Genomic DNA, 22,315 nt, shown 5'->3' on the forward strand with positions numbered 1-22,315 from the left:
AAATATGTGGATTGTTGTTGTTGTTTTTTTAATCTCAACCTGCCTTCATCATAATGTGTCTGTTTCTTTTTGGTTTCTTAGAGCCTGTTTTTACGCAGGCTCTGTTTTGACCCTGACTTTGCTCTTTAAAAATGTAAAACCTCCCCCTCAGTTTCACTTCAGCATCAAACAGAAGGCAGAAACATGGGCTCCCTGATTCGCAGTGTCAGTGGGAGGGTCACACACAGAACACCGGCACATTGCTAGGAACCTCTGGTTCTCTCAGGCAAGCACATGCACGCACCATGATTCCTGGGCAGGTGGAGGTCAGAGGAGCCAGGATGCGAGAAAACACACACCCAGCCCCGCGCTCCCCCCGCCAAGCGCATGAGACCACAGACACGCATCACCTGTACCCCGCCTCCCCCCACTCCACCCAAGAGAAGGAAACAGCCTCCGATCCAAGCCCAGACATAGGTAGGTGCCCTGTCCGGCCAGACACCCAGCTATGTTCTGAAACAGGCTGCCGTTCCAGGGACTCGTCCACCCCGTGGATCAGCAGAGGGAGCTCTAGGTAGCAAATAACTTTCCTCTGCCAGCATACTTTCCTGTAGAAAAGATCTGGAGGCAGCAAGGAAAAGCAGGAGTCCTAAGGGGAGCTGGCAACTGCCCTGCACGGAAGGGACCCCCAGTCATTTGCAAGGGCAGCCTGTGGGGAGGGTGGGGCTGGGGGGGGGGACAAAGGAGAGGGGGACACACAGGATGAAGAGAAAGGACAGGTGGGAATCAGGAACCACCACGCTGGCCATGGATCATGTGACCTTGTCCAGTACCAGCACCGGACCCCTGAGGCCTTACCGCCTTTATACTGCCCTCGGACGCTGTGATGCCTGAAGAAGGGACCCACTCCGGGTCCAGTTAGCAGATAATCTTGGCAGGCATTTTTTATCGTTAAAATAAATACGTATTGTGTGTGTCCGTGGTGCCCAGTATGGTCCCTGGGTCCCCAGGCCGCAATGAGGACAGCAGTGACAGGCATTTACTCAAGGCCAAGCCCTGCGTCCAAGACTTTGACAAATAATGGCCCCCAAATATTGACTGAGAACCTCCTCGACGTTCACGACTGTGCTCCTGCTGAGGAGGTAACCATGAATAAGACACAGCCCGTCCTTGACCTCATGGAGCTTCCGTTCTAGTGCGGGGGCGTGAGGGCTGAGACCAGTAAGTAAGTCTGCACACAAGTAACACCAGACAGAGAGGAGTGCTCAGACGGAAGCAAAAAGGAGCCACCTGCTAGACACTACAATAGCGCAAGTTAAAACAGGCTGGGCGAGGGGACCTCTTGGAGGAAATGTCACTGGAGAGTCTCATACACTCTCTCACAAATATGACTTTCAGAGGCGTCTGATTCCTTCCGAGCACCAAGCATCATCTTTCCAGTGAATAAATAATGGCCGATCTATTTTTTTCAAATGCATACACACATGCCATCGAGATGGATAAATGAAAAAGGAAGCTTAATTGGCAGTAGTTGTTCTGTAATCTTGGATTTACTCAGACCCTGGTTAATAAAAACTCAGCTGTTGGCCAGTATGATGGGCAGTCGGGAATGGATCAGAAGAAAAGTCCATAAAAAGAAAAGTTAAAAAGATATCAACTTACAAAAAAAAAAAAAGAAAAGGAAAAAAAAAAAAAAAGATTGGGAGCAACTGCTGCATTCAATCAAATATTTTTTGTCCAAATAGCCCTTTTTTTTTATTAACTCGCCTCTCAGCCCTCTCGAAGGTTCTCCGTGTTACAGAGGTTCCCACCTCGCCCCTCTATCTTTGCCTTGGTAGATTCAGCCTTGTCCCCCCAAACTCATCTTCTCCTGTCTCGCTCACAGACTCTGTTCTCCACCCCATCTCAACCTGTATTTTTTAGCTACTGTGATTCTTCAGTAGCTTTCGAGCATCTTTTGGTTGTAAATTTCAGGAATCCATTCCAAAAAGACTTCAAGGGAAAAGCAGTTTATTGGAAGCATATCGAATATGCTGGTGTCTGCTAGTTGCCTACCAAACATCCAGTGTTCCCTTCTTGCTTGATAAAGAATCTTGATTTATTTAGGGTGATGATGTGCCCAAACAAAGCAATGGCTCCCAGCTTTCCTTGTAGTTGAGGGTGATTGAAGAAAGAACAGTAGACATCATTGTGAAGCTTCCAAGAAATCCTTTGGGAAGAGGTGCTAAATCAGTTGGGATGAGTGCCCCTTCTGCCTGGAATGTAGGAAGGATAGCTGGAACTCCAGCAGCCATCTTGTGTCCACGAGGATAGAAGCCAATGCTAGAGATGATGAGCCAGAAAGAAGCAGTGTAGGTCCCTGATGCTTTCTGAGCAGCCATCTATGGCCTACGCTTGGACTTCTTTTCAAAGCTGAGAGTGAACCTCCCACTGATTGAAGCCACTCTATCTGGGTTTCTACTTCTCCATCTGGTCTGCTAAGGTGTGTGGTGAAACTGAACAATTTCTCTGAGGGAAGGTCAAAAATAGAGATAGGCCTTAGGAAGAGCTGGAACCAGAGACCCCCAACACGCCAGTCAAGTCCTCCATCTCTTGCCTCTGCTTCTCTCCAAATGCTTGAGTAATTCTCTCTCATGGCGGACCAATGCCCTCCCTGTATCAGAAACACAGCTGCCACAGCTCCTGAGTGTCACATCCTGCAGCCACCACAAAGGGAAAGAACCTCCCTCTACAACCACGGGCCTCAAGCGGACCTTCAGTGCTGCTTGACAAGTGGGCCTTCTGCTCTTCCAGATGCCCTCTGGCTCCTTAGGCTGCGTGTCTCACACCCCTCTCCTTGCTCACTTGCCGGATGACCTTGAGTCTTAGGTGGCTCAGGAAGGAGGACGCAGGCATACGAGAGTTGCCCAAAGCTCCCGCGACTTCATCTCCCCACTCCCCTGCTCTGGGATGCTGAGTGACTTTAGGCGGACAAAGCACCTAGGCTCCTGCCTGAGGCCCCGTCCTCCGCATGCCCACGAGACCACACCAACTCGTCCTCTCTCTCTCCTCTGGCATCACTGTTCTCTCCATGATCTAAACCTACTGCTATTTCTCTGACTGAAAACAAACACTAACAGTCCTCCCTTGGCCTCACTTCCTTCCTTCTCTAGCATCTACTCCATGTTTTGGTTCCCTTCCCAGCAAGGCTCTCCCACTTGCTCTGCCATCAGGCTTGCGCCCCCTGTTGCCCACCAGACTTCACATGCTCTGAAGCTGCTCTTAAGAGCCTCGTACCTCTCAGCTCCTGAGCTACTCCCACCTCGCATAACCATCCCAACAAAAATGCAGGGCCCTTAACAGCCTTCCTGATTGTCTGGTTACCTTTCGTATATGTATCATTGCTCATAGTTGCTGTTTTACGTCTGTCGCATGCCGCTAGATCACAAGCTCCACGAGAGTAGGTTTTGTCTGTTTCATTTGCTGCTCTACCCCCAGCACTAAGTACCTGGCACCTAGTAGGTGTTCAGTTAAATCGTGTGGGATCAATGAATGACTCACGTTCTCAGTCACAATCCAGAAACCTCTCAGCAAAGGGTGATCATGGCTTGAGTCTGGTGCTTCCCTGGGAGCCACTGACTGTAGCTACAGAAAGGGAATCCCAGAAGGATGGAGAACCCACATGAGTCATGTTAACGAGGGAGCCATTTGCAGGAGGGGAAGGCCGAAGATGTCACACGCAGGGTGATGGCTGAGGACAAGCCTCTGAATACAGAACACTCTGGTTGGAATCCTGTGTCTAGTTGGTACCAACTCTGCAGACTTGGCAAGTTATTTCCCTCCCTCCTCCTTCTGGGAGGATCTTACCCTCCTCCTAGGACTGTCATAAAGCTTAAATAAATGATTTAATGGTAAAAAAAAAAAAAAAAAAAAAAACACTTGGAGAGGTGCGAAGCAAAGAGTACAAAAACTGAAAACTATTAGAAAAACAATGGGAACTTGATAAAATAAATACATATATATTTGAAGAAATCAATATACTCGTTTTCTATGTCAGCAGATAAATAGAAATAAAAATAACTGAAGGCATAGAGAAATTGCACTGTTCAACCTCCAAACTCAATTTAATAGATGTATACAGAAACAAGCTTACCTTAACAGAAAATAAATATATTTTCTAATATCATGAAATCTATCATATGCAATGGACATAAAGAAAGCCTGAACAAATAAAAGAGATTTTGCTCGAGCCAAATTCTGATAATAATTTAATAATGTTAGAAATACCTTTTTTATAACTTAAAAATTGGGAAACGTAATTCCAAACAACAAAATCCAATCTGTTTTAAAAGCAATAAATAAAAGAACACTTTGTAACAGAATCTACAGAATATGACAAAAGCTGTAGTCAGAGGAAAATTAATATACTTCAGTGCTTTCATTATAAAGAATGACTAACAAAACAACACGGGAAATTGTTATAAACCCCAGGAGGTTAAAATATGAACAAGACAAACTCAAATTCTGAATGGAAAAATTAATAACAATGGAATCTGAAAGTAATGGAATAGAAAGCATAAGCAGCAGAAGGGAAAAAAACTCATAAGCTTATTTTTGAAAATAGCCAACTGGCAGAAGGGGGTCAAAAGGCACAAACTTTCGGTAATAAAATAAGTCAGTCCTAGAGAGGTGACGTACAGCACAGAGGCTATGGTTAATAATACTGTACTGCATATGTGAAAGTTGCTAAAAAATAAAAGATCTTAAAAGCTCTTATCATAAGAAGACCACTTTTTGTCACTATGAAAGGGGACGGGTGTTAACTAGACTAATCGCTGTGATCATTTTGTAATATATACAAACACGGACTCCCTATGTTGATAGAAACCCCCACCAAGTCTGATTAAAGAAAGTAGAGAAGACGGTTCTATCAAAAAGGCTTAACCGAAGCTATAGAAGAGAAGAAAAGGCAGAAGAGAACACCATATGCAACTCTATGGCAACAAGTTTGATAGCCGAAATGAAATGGCCAATGTATTGAAAACATATTTAAAAGGACACAAGGAAAGTTAACACACTTGAAGACACCAGTTACCAGAGAGATGAAAGATTGAACATTAAAAAAGATCCCCAGGTCAGAGAGGTTCAGTGCTCAGTTCTATATTTACCTTACGTAAAAAAAAAAAAAAAACGATTGCTTCCCCCCCCCCTTTTTTTTGAGAGAGAGAAAGAGAAAGCAGAGGGGAGAGGGAGAGAGCAAATCTTTTTTTTTTTTTTTTAAAGATTTTATTTATTTATTTGACAGAGAGAAATCACAAGTAGTCGGAGAGGCAGGCAGAGAGAGAGAGAGGGAAGCAGGGTCCCTGCTGAGCAGAGAGCCCGATGCGGGACTCGATCCCAGGACCCTGAGATCATGACCCGAGCCGAAGGCAGCGGCTTAACCCACGGAGCCACCCAGGCGCCCCTGGAGAGAGCAAATCTTAAGCAGACTCCACGTCCAGTGCAGAGCCCAGTGCAGGGCTTGATCCTATGACCCAGAGATCATGACCTGAGCCGAAATCAAGAGAACTGAGTGAGCCACCCAGATGCCTCGCTCCTCTATTATTTAAAGAGTTCCTAATCACACACACCGGTTTTCAGACTTGACTGAATGACAGAATTAACAGATGAGTTTTTGTTTTGTTTAACTAATGATGTCCAAACCTCCCCCCTAAATACTCCTGTTCAATTGGTCTGGGTTGTGTCAGGTATGGACCTCTGGAGGGTTCTGATGTATAAGCCAGGGGAGGTGACTTCTTCCAGGGGAAGTAATGAGAAGTCTTTCAATTCTTTTAAAAACCAGTTCTGATGAAGACAGTACCAGAAAACTCTAAGTTTCTTTTACTTATGAAGAAAGACAACTCTTTTGAACAAACTACTAGTATCAAAAGTGCTATGACCAAGAAGAGTTTATTCCAGGACTTCGAGGCTGGTGTGAACCAGGGACAGTATCCGCATAATGCATTTATTACATCACTATACTAGAGGAGAAGCTGAGACGCCTTTTGATTCTGTTTGGCAGTCATTTCTGACAAGTCATCAACCAAAACATTAATAGAAAGAAGCCCCCTAAATATAATGAGGGCTACTATACAGAAAAATTTGCTTTACAATGATAAAAGTTTAAAATGTTTAAATAATTTCAGGAGTTCCGAAAATTCATTAAGACGAGAAAATAAAATAACCAGTTCTTATCTGGAAGAGAAGAGCTTCAACTCTCTTTTCCCTGATGGCTTGATCTGTGTACTAAGGGAAACTAATGGACTCTAGTAAAAAACAAATAAATAAATAAAAGAACAAAACAATAATCTTTGTAGAATCAAGAAGAGCATTTGTAAGGTGACTAGAAACAATAAAATTATACAATATTAACAGCTTTTCTACATATGAACAATAATGACTGTAAAATGGATATGGGGAGAAGTTGGAGGGAAAAAATATCCCATCCTTAGTATAACCCTTAGCACTCAGGACTCTGAAAAAATATCTCAGTCCCAACAGCACCAATGATGAAATAACTTCAGAAGAAAAGATTCAGAAATTACACAGAGAAAACTATTTTAAAAATGATCTTCAAAATCTCACTTAATTTCATAAAACAAGATCTATAAAGATGAAAATAAACACTAGGTTCTTGAGTGGGAAGACTGACATAAAATGCAAGCCTTCTCCAAATTAATAAAAGGAACTAAAAATCCCAGCATCGATTAGAGTATCAGCAGTCTGTTTTCCCTGCTAAGAGGAGGGAAATTCCAGAGGGTGGTTTAAACACATGGAAAAGGAAATGCCCTGAAACAGCTAATAAATAAAGAGGCGACAGAAATATGCTTGCCTTAACTTATATGAGAATATACCACAAAGTCAAATATGGTATTGCTAGTTTCGAAATAGGGAAAAAAAAAAAAAAAAAAAAGGTCACTCAGATCTCTTACAGGGATCTAAGTATATAACAAAGGTGATATTTGAATCCAGCAGGGTAAGACGGTGTATTTAAAATATATTGCTGGGGCACCTGGGTGGCTCAGTGGGTTAAGTCTCTGCCTTCAGCTCAGGTCATGATCCCAGGGTCCTGAGATCAAGCCCACATCGGGCTCTCTGCTCAGCAGGGAGCCTGCTTCCCCCTCTCTCTGCCTGCCTGCCTACTTGTGATCTCTCTCTCTCTCTCTCTAATAAATAAATAAAAATATTTTAAAAAAATTAAAAAAGTAATTTAAAAAAATAAATAAGATATGTTGCTGGCTTAACTAAATTTCCACTGGAAGAAAATAAGGTTGAGCTCTTATCTTATATCATGTACAAAGAAACTCCAGAAGGGTTAGAGTCCTGAATATAAATAAAACAAAACACTGAAAATGTCAGAGGAGACAGAGAAAGGAACGAGAAAGTGACTCCAAGAATGAACGAGAACGGGAGGAAAGGTTAGCAGGGCTTGGCCTGAGAAAGAGGAAGTCAGTTTTGAGCACATCTGAATCTTATAAACTGGGAAGGAATGAGAGACAAGTATGTCTAGCACGGTGAAAACATTAATGGCACAATGAACACCTGTTTAGCAACACAGAGGAAGGAAGTACTGACGTCCACTATCACATGAATAGGTCCCAACAACATGCTCGAGAAAGAAGCCAGACTCAAAAGACCGCATACTGTATAATTTCACTTACGTGGAATGTCCAGAAGAAGCAAATCTATGGTGATAAAAAGCAGCTTAGTGGTTCCTGGAGGCCGGGAGAAGGGGGATATGGCGAGTGAAGGATAATGAGTTTGTCATTTCTTCTGTGACTGATGGAAATGTTCTCAGTTAGATCATGCTAATGGTTGCCTAACTGTGAACACATCAAACAAGGTGAACTTTTATAGTATGTAAGTTATATCTCAATAAAACCCGTTAAAAATATTCATGCCACTGAACCCACATTTGTTTCCTAACTGTGCAAGTCATACAATATCTTACCTCACCAAGGATATAAAGTACAGGTGTATTTTTTTCTTTCTAGAATCGGCATACACCAAGTCAAAGAGGTCACTGTCAGAAAGCTGGAGGGGGGATCAGTAAACTGCCATCACCTATAATTTTGAGTGTGCATTCCCCACGCAGAAGTTTTGGAGACAGGCCACCTTGAGTTCACATCCCAGTCTCAAAACTTTTCCCTCTATGGCATACAGCCTGTTTCCTTATCTGTAAAATGGGAAGGGGGTCAATTATAAGAATTAAATCAAGTGCCATATATAAAAAGTTTAGGTGATCCCTGGCACACAGTAGGCCCTCAATAAATATGATGGGGAGGACAAAGATGGTGGTGGTGATGGCGCACAGGATCAGAGCACAGAAAGACTCTGAGAATAGTCTAATCCATATATTTATTTTTATTCATTATGGTTTTTTACTAATACGCATTTATACATTTTTTAATTTCAACACTCAGGCTATGATCCACAGCAAGTGGATATTAACAAACTAATTATGTAAAGTTCCACAATTGCTACAAAGAAAATTGCTGGCTTTTCCCAAAGTTTTTTTTTTTTTATCGAATTAAAGAGAAAACGTACAGTATCTATAAGTTTTCTAATCAGTGTGCCAAGGACACATGGAAGAGGACTAAAGGCTATTTTGTAGAGTTTGAATAGGACTCCTCCGACTTCCACTCAAAGATGTCTGGGGGCGTCTGACTGGCTGTTGGTAGAGTGTGCAGCTCTTGACCTTGAGGTTGTGGTTTCAAGCCCCACTATGGGTGTAGAGATTATTTAAAAAAAAAGAAGAAGAAGAAAGAAAGAAATCTTCAGAGACAGTGGAAACACCTCTGAGCAGTTTGCTTTGGGAGGGTCCTTCCTTCCATAGTGGTAATAAAATAATATACAGCTATAATCTAACACAGCAATAGCATTCTGGGTCAGTAAAGAAACTACTAATTTTTTAGGGCAAAGAAGGACATACGTTTCTTTCTAGGCTGCAGAGTGCACGTTTTTGTTTAAAAATCATGCCAGAGAAGGGACCTGTGGGTACCTTCTGGGATGCTGGGAATGTTCTATACCTTATCTGGATAGTTGTACACTATGGATACATGTGTAAAAATTAGATGGGCTCGACACCTGAGATGGGTATACTTCAGCGTGTTATGTATTTTATACCTCTGCACAGTCAAGAGAGATTAGGAAACTAATCAAATGTCCCAAGGAAACACATATATGCAGAAAAAAACTTTATATGCAGTTGTAGTCATCATAGTCTCTCTACAACAGCAAAACATTGGAAACAACTGAACTTTGAACAGTATCAGCTAATGGTTAAGTAAATTATAGCATACTCGTTTATTGGAATGTTTATGCAACAAGGAAAACATATATGGAAAGGGGCGCCTGGGTGGCTCAGGTGGTTAGGGAACTGACTATGATTTTGGCTCAGGAAGTGATCTCAGAGTTGTAAGATCAAGCCCTGTGTCAGGCTCCACACTCAGCACAGAGTCTGCTTGAGCCTCTCTCTGCCCCTCCCCCTGCTCACACCTTCTCTTTCTAAAATAAATAAAATCTTCAAAAAAAATGTATATGGAGAGTTTGTAAAAAACATGGAGAAATGCTATATTGTAAAGTTAAATTAAAAAAAAAAAAACAAACACCTTTAAGGGGCGCCTGGGTGGCTCAGTGGATTAAGCCACCTTCTTCGGCTCAGGTCATGATCTCAGGGTCCTGGGATCGAGTCCCGCATCGGGCTCTCTGCTCAGCGGGGAGCCTGCTTCCCTCTCTCTCTCTCTGCCTGCCTCTCTGTCTACTGTGATCTCTCTCTGCAAATAAATAAATAAAATCTTAAAAAAAAAACCTTCAAGACATAAAATATTTGTGTGTAAAGTAAAAGAATAATTAGGGTAAAATATGTGTTGAAGATGACAAGATGAAAATACCCTGGATTTTTTTTAAAGATTTTATTATTTGAGAAAGAAAGAAAGAAAAAGAGAGAGCATGAGCAGGGGGAAGGGCAGAGGGAGAAGCAGACTTGGTGGTAAGCAGGGAGCCCAAAGAAGGGCTTAATCCCCGGACCCTGGGATCATGACCTGAGCTGAAGGTAGATGCCCAACAGAGGCACCCAGGCACCCCGGAAATCTCCCAGATTTTAATACTGACTATCTTTGAATGGTGAATCTATGATTTTTAAAAAGATCTTATTTATTCACTTAGAGAGGAAGAGAAAGAAAGAGAAAGAGCATGTGCTTGAGTGGGGCTAGGGTCATAGAGAGAATCTCAAGCCAACTCAGTGCTGAGCAAGGAGTCCCACTCGGGAATCGATCTCACAACACTGAGATCATGACCTGAGCCGAAACTGAGAGTCGGCAGCTTAACCGACAAAGCCATCCAGGCACCCACGGGCGATTTTGTTTCCTTCTTTCAGACTTTCTGCATTTATGATCAATGTGTTTCATTTTCATAATTGCATAAATATAATTAATATATTTACATTTAAAATTGAAAAAAGCAAAAATTGGACCATGAATCCATCTTGCGGTGACTAATAGCATGGGCTGTTTGGAATTGCAGACTGGATGTCACATGCTGCTCTTTTTGCTTTAAAAGAGCAGTCATTCCTACGGCTAAAACCAATTTCCTAAGGAGATCGCCATCAGCCTCAGCATTACAGCCCAGTTGCAGCCCTCCTGACATACAGTTTTGAGATGTGCCTCCTGGTCAGAAAATAGTTGGCTATGTTCTACCAATTAAGGATTTCTCCTTCGTCGCCAGAAGAGCTCTTCAGAGAACTTAGACTGCTGGGAAGTTTCTGTGCGGCCAGTGCTGGACAAAAATGCTGTAACAGAAGGAGATATAATCTCCCAAGAGAAGATCATAGCAATATATAGGTCTTCTGAGGACGTTCCTCTGGAACAGTAATGACAAGCATTTCAGGTATTCTCCAAGACTTTCCATCACTAAGGAAAGAGCCACATTATGGGTGGAGGAACTCTGAGGAATTCGGGTTTGATTTCTGAGCAAGATTGCTAGTAAAGACAGAGGTGATGCCAGTATTGAATAGTCTCACTGCATTTATTCTTAGTATCCACTTATTCCGTATTTAGTGAGCACCAGAATTCGTGCTAAAGTCTATTATTTTCAAGTTTACACCAGAAGCTGGCAAATAACTTTCATCTTGTACGCCAAATTTGATCAGTTGGTAGTGGTGGCATAGAGGGCTCTGCTGGAAGAGATTCTGGGATGGTGTCCAAACTCAAATGAAAAGAGCAATGATCGATTAGTAATGTCTGCTGTTATTGCAGTAGGGGGAATAGTGGTGCATGTGCCATGCATTTGCCAGGTCAGCTGGATTACTTCTGCCTCTTTAATGATGGTCACTTAAGCTCTGACACACGCTCTATTTCTGACAGGTTGAAAGAACCAAATTCCTATCCAAGTTAGCATCACTGGAGGAGCAATAACAGAGGAGTTAAAAAAAAAAAAAAAGAATGAATATTGACCATCTGCTATCAGCTAGACCTTGCATAGTTCTCTTCCCAGGAAATAAGGTAGATAATCTTCAGGATACCTCTCTGAGGCAAGCATTTCTATTTCCTTCTTATAGATGAGGATCTACGCTACATCCAGGAAAATAACTTTTCAAAGTCTACCATGAGTCACAGCAGGACTACTCATCTATCCAACGAGTGATCCAGGCTTAACATGGAACCCAATAAAATACGACAGTGTTCACTTCTTTTCAGAAGATCATAAAACTAATTCCACTAATTCCTCATGATTACTTTAGTTAAATGGGTCCCTTTGGCGAAGTATTCGATCCAGTATGTTCATCAAGACAAGACAAGCTGTTGTCTGTTCCACTTTCTGCCCAACCTCAGAAAGGCTGGTGGCATTTGGAGAGGCTGATACTATTGTCACCCAAGCAATAAGGCCAAAGCTTTATGCTTTTGGCTACCAAGGCATGCTCTGTGAATAAGCCCCAGGAAATCCAACCAACCCTATCTTTTCAGGTTCAAATGTTCATGACTGTTTGATGGACCAGTCATCACCCCATAAAATCACATATAATTACATCTTATTACACAGTTACTATGTGCCAATTCCTCTGCAAAGAGCTCCAGCTGCACTCCTGCATCAGATCCTCACACTCCCTAAAACACTGACACTATGGTTAGCCTGACTTAAAAGATGAGTGATAGCAGACTTTAGGGTCAAGGAACTTGGGCAGAGTCATATAAGGAGTAAGGTAGGGATCAGACCCTAACCCAGGCAATCATACCCCAAAGTCTTAACTTCAATTTAAATTGTTTATTTAGCTATTAGTTCCTATTAATTTCTAATATATCCTCTCTAGTGGGGTTACCCTAAAAGTAAACTCTGTGAGGCAAAGATGTAGGTACAAGTGCTATATTTGGTTGGGGACCCCAGAAGACTCCAGAAGGAAGAGGTAAGACGTTGAAGCAGGGAAGGGAAGGAAGAGAAACGTATAAAATGTAACCCCTCAAGCAAGTTACCAATATGAGAAGTTTCTAGAACTAGAGTTTCAAGGGCTAGAACTTCCTAGTTAGAGTTCAATCCCGCTTGGAGAATTCCGGGAAACCCCATGTAAAATGTGCCCCCAAAGCAAGACAGTTGGGGTATTTGTGCACCCAATACCTAGCAGTTAGTGGTCAAGGGCTGCTCACAAGGGCCATGAATTCCCTCGTATTTCCAGTCTGCCATACATGTGGGCAGAGTGGGCTCTGATGGCCAGAGAAAGCCCTGATGCCAGTAGCTCTAGGACCGGAGGTGGGAGCCAGTGAGCCCGCATGGAAACTAGAGGACTTGGGGATGTGCACAGGACATCAACAACTGTCACAGCGTCTACTTTCTCTCTTCCTTTTTTATAATAAGCCAATTTTATTGAGATATATATATATATATATATATATATATATATAATAGACAATAACATTCAGCCATTTTGACTATATAGTTGCATAACTTCTAGCAAATTCACCAAGTTGTGTGACCATCATCACAGCCTATTTTTAGAATATTTTCATCACCCCAGTAAGATCCCACATGCCCGTTTACAGTTAATCCCTGTTCCCATTTCTAGTTCCTGGCAACCATGAATCCACGTTTGCCTCTGTGGATTTACCTTTCCCAGACATTTTACATAAATGAATGCTACAATATGTGGTTGTCTGTGTAAGTGAGAGAGCACCTCTCCAAACGGCTAAGGTTGCAGAAAGGGAGTAAAAGCAAGGTAAGCAAAAAAAATTTTCCATGCAGACGGTGGCAACATTCTCTCTCTCTCTTTCTATCTATCTCTCTCCAGGAGTTAAAGGACTTGACTTTCATCCTCTAAATAGATAAATAATTTCTTTAAATCTTGGTTTTCCCAAGTGTAAAGTGAAGGACTGTTTTAGCCTTACTTTCCTATGACTCCAGAATCATTACCATTGGCAATTAAGAGATAACCCATGCTTGGATTAGAGTCCCATCTTCCCCAGATACGTTCATTCATGTGAATTTTTGAGGTGATGCATTTTAAAGATATCGTCTTCAACACAAAGGACTGGCAGGCAGCAAGAAATCTTGAAGCCCATGAACCTGTTAGCCTGAGCACTGGAATGAATGTGGCTGTCTCTAAAACCTGATGTTAAACAGATCTAGTAATTCCCAGTGATCTTGGGAACGGAACAGGTCAATCTTTGCAAGTGACTCATGTACAGGGGATTTTGGTCTCTCATCTGGCCTGCCAATCCATTCACAGTTTCCTCCCTCTCTTTGTGGAAATAAAGCAGAAAAAAAACTTGATGGAGGCCAACAAGAGCAGAACAATCAGTCAACTGGTCGACCATCGTATGTGTCCTCCAGAGTGCTATACCCTCTGTCTGTTGAGTATACTGCTTACAATTCCCCATGCACAGGGGCATAATTGGCGCAAGACTAACTGTCTGTGGTAATAACCACTGATAAACACCAATGAATTAAGATGTGGGATGTGGTCTACACCAACTTGCCCAAAACAGACTCTGACCTTGCTGCTGAAGGTCATCTTCTCTGAGCTGCTCCTGTTTCTTGCCTCTGGATGGACCCACAAAGCAGAAGTCTGGATACTGTCCCTATCACGTGCTACTTAGAGATACCCCCTTTTTTTTTTTACCTTTACATTATGACCAGTTGAGAAGTAGGCTCAGAAACAAATTGCTAGGTAACACACTTTTATTATAGGTAATAGTGGGCTGGAGGGTATGGCTTGGACCTATGACCACAGTGTGGTTCCCTGATGTTTGCCCGAGTCTGGATCCTGGGATCCGCTAAAGAGGAGCAGCAGGGGAGCAGAACACTTACCCCACCAGCTGCAAGAGAACTGTGCTTTGCCCCAGGAGTGGACACACAGAGAGGTGGACACCCACTCTGTCTCCACAAAGCCATCCCCAAGTCATGACCCAAGCACGCTGACTCCATGTAAGGCACTCTTGGCTGGGGGAAAGGCCAGTGTCCCGAAAGCAAGCGCAAAAGACTGAACTAAATCACCATCAGATCCCATCTTCCAAATGTAGCCAATCAGATATGATTATTTCCCTACTCTAGGAGGGGAGGGAGGCATCAGATGAAGGAAACAATAAACACCTCCTTTTTAATAATTCCAGCTCCTCTCTTTCACAACACACACACATACACACACACACACACACACACTCTCTCTCTCTCTCTCTCTCTCTCTCTCTCTCTCTCCAGGAGTTAAAGGACTTGACTTTCATCCTCTAAATAGATAAATAATTTCTTTAAATCTTGGTTTTCCCAAGTGTAAAGTGAAGGACTGTTTTAGCCTTACTTTCCTATGACTCCAGAATCTACACAAACTTTATTTTAGTCATGAAGATTTTTATTTAGGAAGAATTCATCAGCTTCAGATTGTGCTCTTAAACAAATACCTTCTCCCACTCTACTGGCACTTCTAGCAAACATGTAGCATAGAACTTGCAAATTCATGCCTATGTGGGCCCAGAGGGTACCAGGAATGGGTTACGGGAGGGAGAGGGAAGGCAGGTGTAGGATAAAAAAGAGTAGTGGGGAATGCAGGTGACCTGGAGTGCACAGGATGTCCAATTTTAGCCAACTGCTGTCATGTGGGAAGGAGGGTTCTTGTTTCATTTCCTGATGTTTCAAGAGAGGGAAACATTGACACTTTGTGTGCTTATGCACACAAAATCCCTAGATTTTTAAAACCTGGCTCAGTTTTAAAAAACACTCCTTAGGCTAAAGAAAATGTATCTGCCAACACCATTTCACCCATGGTCAGCCACTTGCAATTCTGGCCTGCAGTGGCCACACAGATGGTGACTTTCTTATGTCGAAGGCCAGGTGTAATAGGAAAAAGAGGTGTTTGCCGTGTGAGCACTTGTAAGGATCAGGACTCCCCGAGGATCCTCTGTACTGCCTGTAGTGGTGTCTCACAGTCCCCCGCTAGAAATGTATCTCCTTGGATCCTCAGAAATTGTGCAAATGTCCCTGGGAGGAGTGCCCCACACAAAACTGTGCCACCATTCTTGCTCTCACCTAGTGCCCACCCCGGAAACAGCATAGTAACACACACTTCCAACCCATACACCCTTAAAAGCACTGGTGAGTGACAGATTTCACTGCAGTTGTCTCAGAAGACAGAAGAGAGGCTGACACTGCCTTTTTCATGCCAAACTTCTCACTCATCCTCTCCTAATATTCCCTTCTTCTTACTGACCACCACTTTAAAAATATATATATATATATCCCCAATAGCTTCTCCAGCCAAACTGGTCCCACTGAAAGTGACATCCCTTCAGGAAAGCAAACACCTGCTAAGGATAACACTGACAGCCAACTACTATGGAGCACTTAATGACACAGGCCCTGTTACTAGCGCTTTTCAAGGTATACCTTTCTGAAGATGCTATTATCATTCCCAATATACAAAGGAGGCAACTGAGGCACAGAGAGGTTAAGTAACTTGCTCAAATCATACAGCCAGTAGGTAGAGGAGTGGGGAATGAAAACCAGACAGTCTGGTTACAAAGTCCGTGTTTTTTTTTCCTTCCTTAAGGATTTTGTCTATTTGAAAGAGAGAGAGAGAGAGCGCGAGAGCGCACAAATGGGGGGGGAAGGGCAGAGGGAGAGGGACAATCAGACTCCCCACTGAGCAGGGAGCCCAACTTGGGGCCTGATCCTAGGACCCCAAGATCATGACCTGAGCTGAAGGCAGACACTTAACCGAATGAGCCACCCGGGCCCCCCAGAATTCATGCTTTTAAAAAGGGTTTGGGAAACTTCCTCTGTAAAGGGTGAGCTAGTAAGAATTTATGGGCCATAGCATCCCTGCACCAATACCCAGTGCTGCCATTATAGCATGAAAGCAGATATGGACAATTTGTAAGTGAACAGCTATGCTCCAATAAACCTTATTCACAAAAATAGGCAGCAGGCTGAAATTTGCCAATGCTTGCTCTAGAACATAGCGTGTTGCTCCGCAGAACAAATCTTAGGCTGACCCAAAGAAGTGAGCTCCTATTATTCCTTCTAGCATCCCCTTCACCACCACCAGTAAGACCATCAGCAACAGCAGCAACATTTGGGTAACACTGGCTTGGGATGAGCACACGTGATAATCCTATGTCAGGACAAGGTTAGAGTCCCATGATTTATCCCATCACCCTAGTCAGAAGGTGTGATGGTTGATTTTATGTGTCAATCTCATTTTATGCTTTGTATGAGATGAACATTTGAATTGGTGGACTTGAAGTAAACAGACTGCCCTCTTAAACATTGGTGGGCCTCATCTAATCAGTTGATGGCCTGAACAGAACAAAAGGATGGGCCTCCCAGAGCAAGAGGGAATTCTCTAGCAACTGCCTTTAGATTAGAACTGCACTGGAACTCTCCTGGGTCTCTAGCAAGCTAGCCCACACTGCAGATTTGGATTTACCAGGCTCCATAATCATGGAGCCAATTCCTTATAATAAATCTCCTTCCAGATAGATATGTACTTCCCATCGGTTCTGTTTCGCCAGACAACACAGAAGGCATTATCTTAGCTAGATGCTTGACAACATGAACCCGCCTAGGAGTTAGAAGAGCCCAGAACAGGGAGATGAGTGCAGGCAGAAGAGGTGGGAAGACCCGAGCTGTCCTCTGCCTGGCTTCGCTGAGGTCTGGCTCAGCTCACTATGGCCATCTCTCGAGGGAGCCGTCCGTCCCTCCAAAGCACTACTGGGCTGGTGTGGGCCCAGGACAGCATTTGGAGCTTCCTCCCTGCTCTGGTCTAAACAGGTGTGGAAAACAGGCCAGTATCAACGTTTCCTGTTTCCACAATGCACCCCAACACCCATTTTAAAACAGGGATTCTTAAAATAGTTTGCCAGTAATTGCAACATCCCACTATTCCACACTTAGAGCCACAATACCCAAAGACAGAGACAGGACGAAGGACAGATTGGTAGGAGCAGGGAGAGAATGGGCGCAAACCAGCCAGTCTTGCTTCAACAACCAATCCTTCTGATACCTCTGGGGCATGGATGCCTGCGCTCTTGACACTTGGGACTATACCCTTCTTTGTTGTGGGGGGCCATTCTGTGCCCTGCAGGTTGTGCAGAAGATCCCCGATCTCCACCACCTTGATGCCAGTAGCACACCCCAACCCCAAGTTGTGACCCAAACTGTCTCCAGACTCCTACATGTACCCTGTGGGCAAAAATCACTCTTTGTTGAGAACCATTACATGAAAGGGAAACCCTACACGCCTCTCAAAGCTCAGATTGTTTCTCTCCAGAGGAATGATGGGCTCACGACAGAGGATACTTCCCTAGAGCACTGATTGTCCTTGATCATAATTTAAAGCATTATTTTTATATTAAAACAAATGCGGATATATTATAGAGTAGAATCCCAAACTTAAGGCTGGAAAAAATTTTCCTCCGAGGTGGGGTGATTTTGGCTCCACTCCCAGAATCCCAGAACACTTGGCAAGTACACATTTACATTTCTCTGCCTTGGGGAAAGCTAATAATAGCTACTGTTTATTGAGTGCCTACCTGGTGCCAGGAGCTCATTGTAGAGGTGATTTCCCGCGTGACTGGGACAGCTGGCTATGGTTAGTCCCATTCTGCAGATGAGAAGACGGAGATCCAAGGAGGTCGTGAAACCTTTTTGGAGACTGCTGGCTGCTGAGCCAAGAAGCTGGCGTTGGAACCCACCTGTCTCATCAAGCTCCTTCCCAATGGGCTTCTGGGAGAACCTGTGGAAAGGTGAGCAGGAATGAACCACCAGAGGCCACATCGCAGAGCTGTTTGGTGCGATGGTTTAAGAAAAAGAATGGGTCTGTTGAAACTGACAAGCCCTTGAGAGAAGAAAAACAGAGTTCCTGAAGCCAAATGCTAAAAAGGGCAGAAAGGCCGAGGGGGAACCTGTTTCTCAAAAGGGAGATGGCCGGTCAGCTTGGTGGTGCCAGCTCAAGACTCCAGAGTCTCAGTCCCAGACCCTCCGGGGTTGCTCCCACCACGCCCAGCTGGGACATTCCTTCTGGAAGTTCTTCTTCCTGGTTTGGATTTAGGATTCCTTCTCTGTATTTCAGCAGTGCCTGTGGCTGCTGTAGGGACAAAGGTCTCCCTAGCTTTAGTCACCGTAGGAACTCCTACAGACTGTCATCTCTGCAAACCACTCTTAGTTTGATCTGCTCACGACTTTTGTTTCTTTAAATGGACCCACTCTTAGCGAAGGAAAAAACCAAGACCCACCTATATGCTGCCTACAAGCAACCCATTTTAGACCTAAAGATGTCTGCAGATTAAAAGTTAGAGGACAGAGAGGCATCTATTGTGCAAACAGCTGTCAAAAAAAAAAAAAAAAAAAAGCCGGAGGAGCAATATCTATGTCAGACATAGTAAACTTTAAAACAAGGACTGTAATCATAGACAAAGAAGGACACTATGTCATAATAAAGGGGACGAGCCAACAAGAAGATACAATGATTGTAAATATTTATGCCCCCAACATAGCAGCATCCAAATACATAAGACAGTTAATAACACACCTAAAGGAACTAATTGATAGCAACAAAATAATAGTAGGCAACTTTATTTTTTTATTATTTTTTAAAGATTTTATTTATTTATTTATCTGACAGAGAGAGAGAGAGAGAGATCAAGCAGGTGGTGTGGCAGGCAGAAGGAGAGGGAGAAGCAGGACCCTAGGATTGGGACCTGAGCTAAAGGCAGACGCTTAACTGACAGAGCCACCCAGGTGTTCCAATAGTAGGGTACTTTAACACCCCACTTACAGCAATGGACAGGTCATTCTAAATAGAGCTTCAACAAGGAAACCATGGCTTTGAATGACACATCAGAACAGATGGATTTAACAGATACATTCAGAACACTCCATCTTAAAGCAGCAAAATACACATTCTTTTCAAGTGCACACAGAATATTCTCCAGAATAGATCCCATATTAGCCGATAAAACAAACCTCAACAAATTCAAGAAGGTTAAAATCACTATGCCTATTTTCTGACCACAACACTATGGAACTCGAAGTCAACCACAAGAAAAAATCAGGAAAGACCACAAATATATGAAGGTTACATAACATGCTATTAAACAATGAATGAAATAGAAAACCAGGAAATAGAAGAAGAAATAAAAAAGTACATGGAAACAAATGAAAATGAAAACACAACTGTCCCAAACCTCTGGGATACAGCAAAAGCAGCTCTAAAAGGAAAGTTTATAGTAATACAGGCTGACCTCAAGAAACAAAAAACCTCAAACCTAATCTTGTACCAAAAGGAGCTAGGAAAAGAACAAGCAAAACCTAAGACCAGCAGAAGGAAGGAAATAATAAAGATTAGAGCAGAAACAATTGATACAGAAACTAGAAAAACAATAGCACAGATCAGTAAAACCACGAGGTGGTTCTTTAAAAAAACAAAAACAAAACAAAACAAAAACTTAAAATCAGTAAACCTGGGGCTCCTGGGTGGCTCAGTGGGTTAAAGCCTCTGCCTTCAGCTCAGGTCATGATCCCAGGGTCCTGGGACCGAGCCCTGCATCGGGCTCTCTGCTCAGCAGGGAGCCTCCTTCTCCCTCTCTCTCTCTCTGCCTGCCTCTCTGCCTACTTGTGATCTCTGTCAAATAAGTAAATAGAATATTTTAAAAAATCAATAAACTCCTACAGAGACTCGTCAAGGAAAAAAAAGAAAAGGACTCAGAAACAAAATCACCAATGAGAGAGAAGAAATTACAACAATAGCATAGCAATATAAGCAATCATAAGATAATATTAGGAAAAACAATATGCCAACAAATTGGACAACCTTGAAGAAATGGATAAATTCCTAGAAAATTATAAACTACCAAAACTGAAGCAGGAAGAAATAGAAAATTTGAACAGACTGGTAACTAGCAAAGAAACTGAATCAGAAATCAAAAAACTTCCCAACAAACAAAAGTCCAGGACCAGATGGGTTTCACAGGAAATTTCTACCAAACATTTAAAGAATTAAACCTCTTCTTCCTAAACTATTCCAAAAAATAGAAAAGGAAGGAAAACTTCCAAATTCATTCTATGAGGCGAGCATGGCTCTGGTACCAAAATCAGATAAAGACACCACTAAAAAAGTGAGGTAGAGGCCAATATCCCTGATGAACACAGATGCCAACATTCTCAACAAAATGCTGGCAAACTAAATCCAACAATACATTAAAAAATCATTCACCACAATCAAGTGGGATTTATTCCTGGAATACAATGGTGGTTCAATATATGAAATCAATCATATATTGATATATACATAATGTGGTACATCACATCAATAAGATAAAGGATAAGAATCATATGATCATTTCAATAGATACAGAAAAACCATTTGACAAAGTACAATATCCATTCATGATAAAAACCCTGAACAAAGTGGATTAGAGGGAACATACCTCAACATAATAAAGGCCACATATGAAAAACTCACAGCTAATATCATCTTTAATGGGGAAAAACAGAGCTCTTTTCCTCTAAAGTCAGGAACAAGACAAGGATGTCTGCTCTCATTCAGGACAGCACTGGAAGTCCCAGCCACAGCGATCAGACAACAAAAAGAAGTAAGAGGCATCCAAATCACTAAGGAAAAAAAAAACTTTCACTCTTTGCAGATGACCTGATACTACATATAGAAAAATCCTAGGGGTGCCTGGGTGGCTCAGTGGGTTAAAGCCTCTGCCTTCCACTTGGGTCATGATCCCAGGGTCCTGGGATCGAGCCCCACATCGGACTCTCTGCTCGGCAAGGAGCCTGCTTCCTCCTCTCTCTCTGCCTGCTTCTCTGCCTACTTGTGATCTCCGTCAAATAAATAAATAAAATCTTAAAAAAAAAAAAAAGAAAATCCTAAAGACTCCACTGAAAAATTACTAGAACTTATAAACAAACTTAGCAAAGTGACAGGATACAAAATCAATGAAAAACAATATGTTGCATTTCCACACACCAATAATAAAGTAGTAGAAAGAGAAATTAAGAAAAAAATTCCATTTGTAAATGCACCAAATATAACAAGATATCTAGAAATAAAACTAACCAAAGAGGCAAAAGACCTATACTCTGAAAACTATAAAACACTGATGAAAGAAACTGAAGAAGAAAAAATAAAAAGAAAGAAAATGATGAAGACACAAAGAAATGGGACAAATTTCCATGCTCATGGACTGGAAGAAATTGTTAAAATGTCTATACTGCCCAAAGCAATTTACACATTTAACACAATCTCTACTAAAGTATCAACAGTATTTTCTACAGAACCAGAACAAACCAATCTAAAATTTGTATGGAGCCAAAGAAGACACCAAGCAGCCAAAGCAACCTTGAGAAAGAAAAGCAAAGCTTTTCAGAGGCATCATTTCTGGATTCTGGACTTCAAGTTAGATTACAAAGCTGTAATCATCCAGGCAGTATGGTACTGGCACAAAAAGAGACACACAAGTCAATGGAACAGAACAGGAAATTCAGAAATAAACCCATGATTATATAATCAATTTTCAGCAAGGCAGGAAAGAATACCCAATGAAGAAAAGACCGTATCTTCAACTAATTATTTTGGGAAAACTGGGCAGCAACATACAAAAGAACGGAACTGGACCCGTTTCTGACACCACACACAAAAATAAGCTCAAAATGGATGAAAGACTTAAATGTGAGACCTGAAACCATAATAATCCTGGAAGAGAACACACGCGGTTACTTCTTTGACCTCAGCTGTAGCAGTTTCTTTCTAGATGTTTCCTGGGGCAAGGGAAATAAAAGCAAAAATAAACTATTGGTACATCATCAAAATAAAAAGTGTCTGGGGTGCCTG

Source organism: Mustela lutreola, chromosome 17 (assembly GCF_030435805.1).
Source record: "Mustela lutreola isolate mMusLut2 chromosome 17, mMusLut2.pri, whole genome shotgun sequence".
Classification (NCBI taxonomy): domain Eukaryota; kingdom Metazoa; phylum Chordata; class Mammalia; order Carnivora; family Mustelidae; genus Mustela; species Mustela lutreola.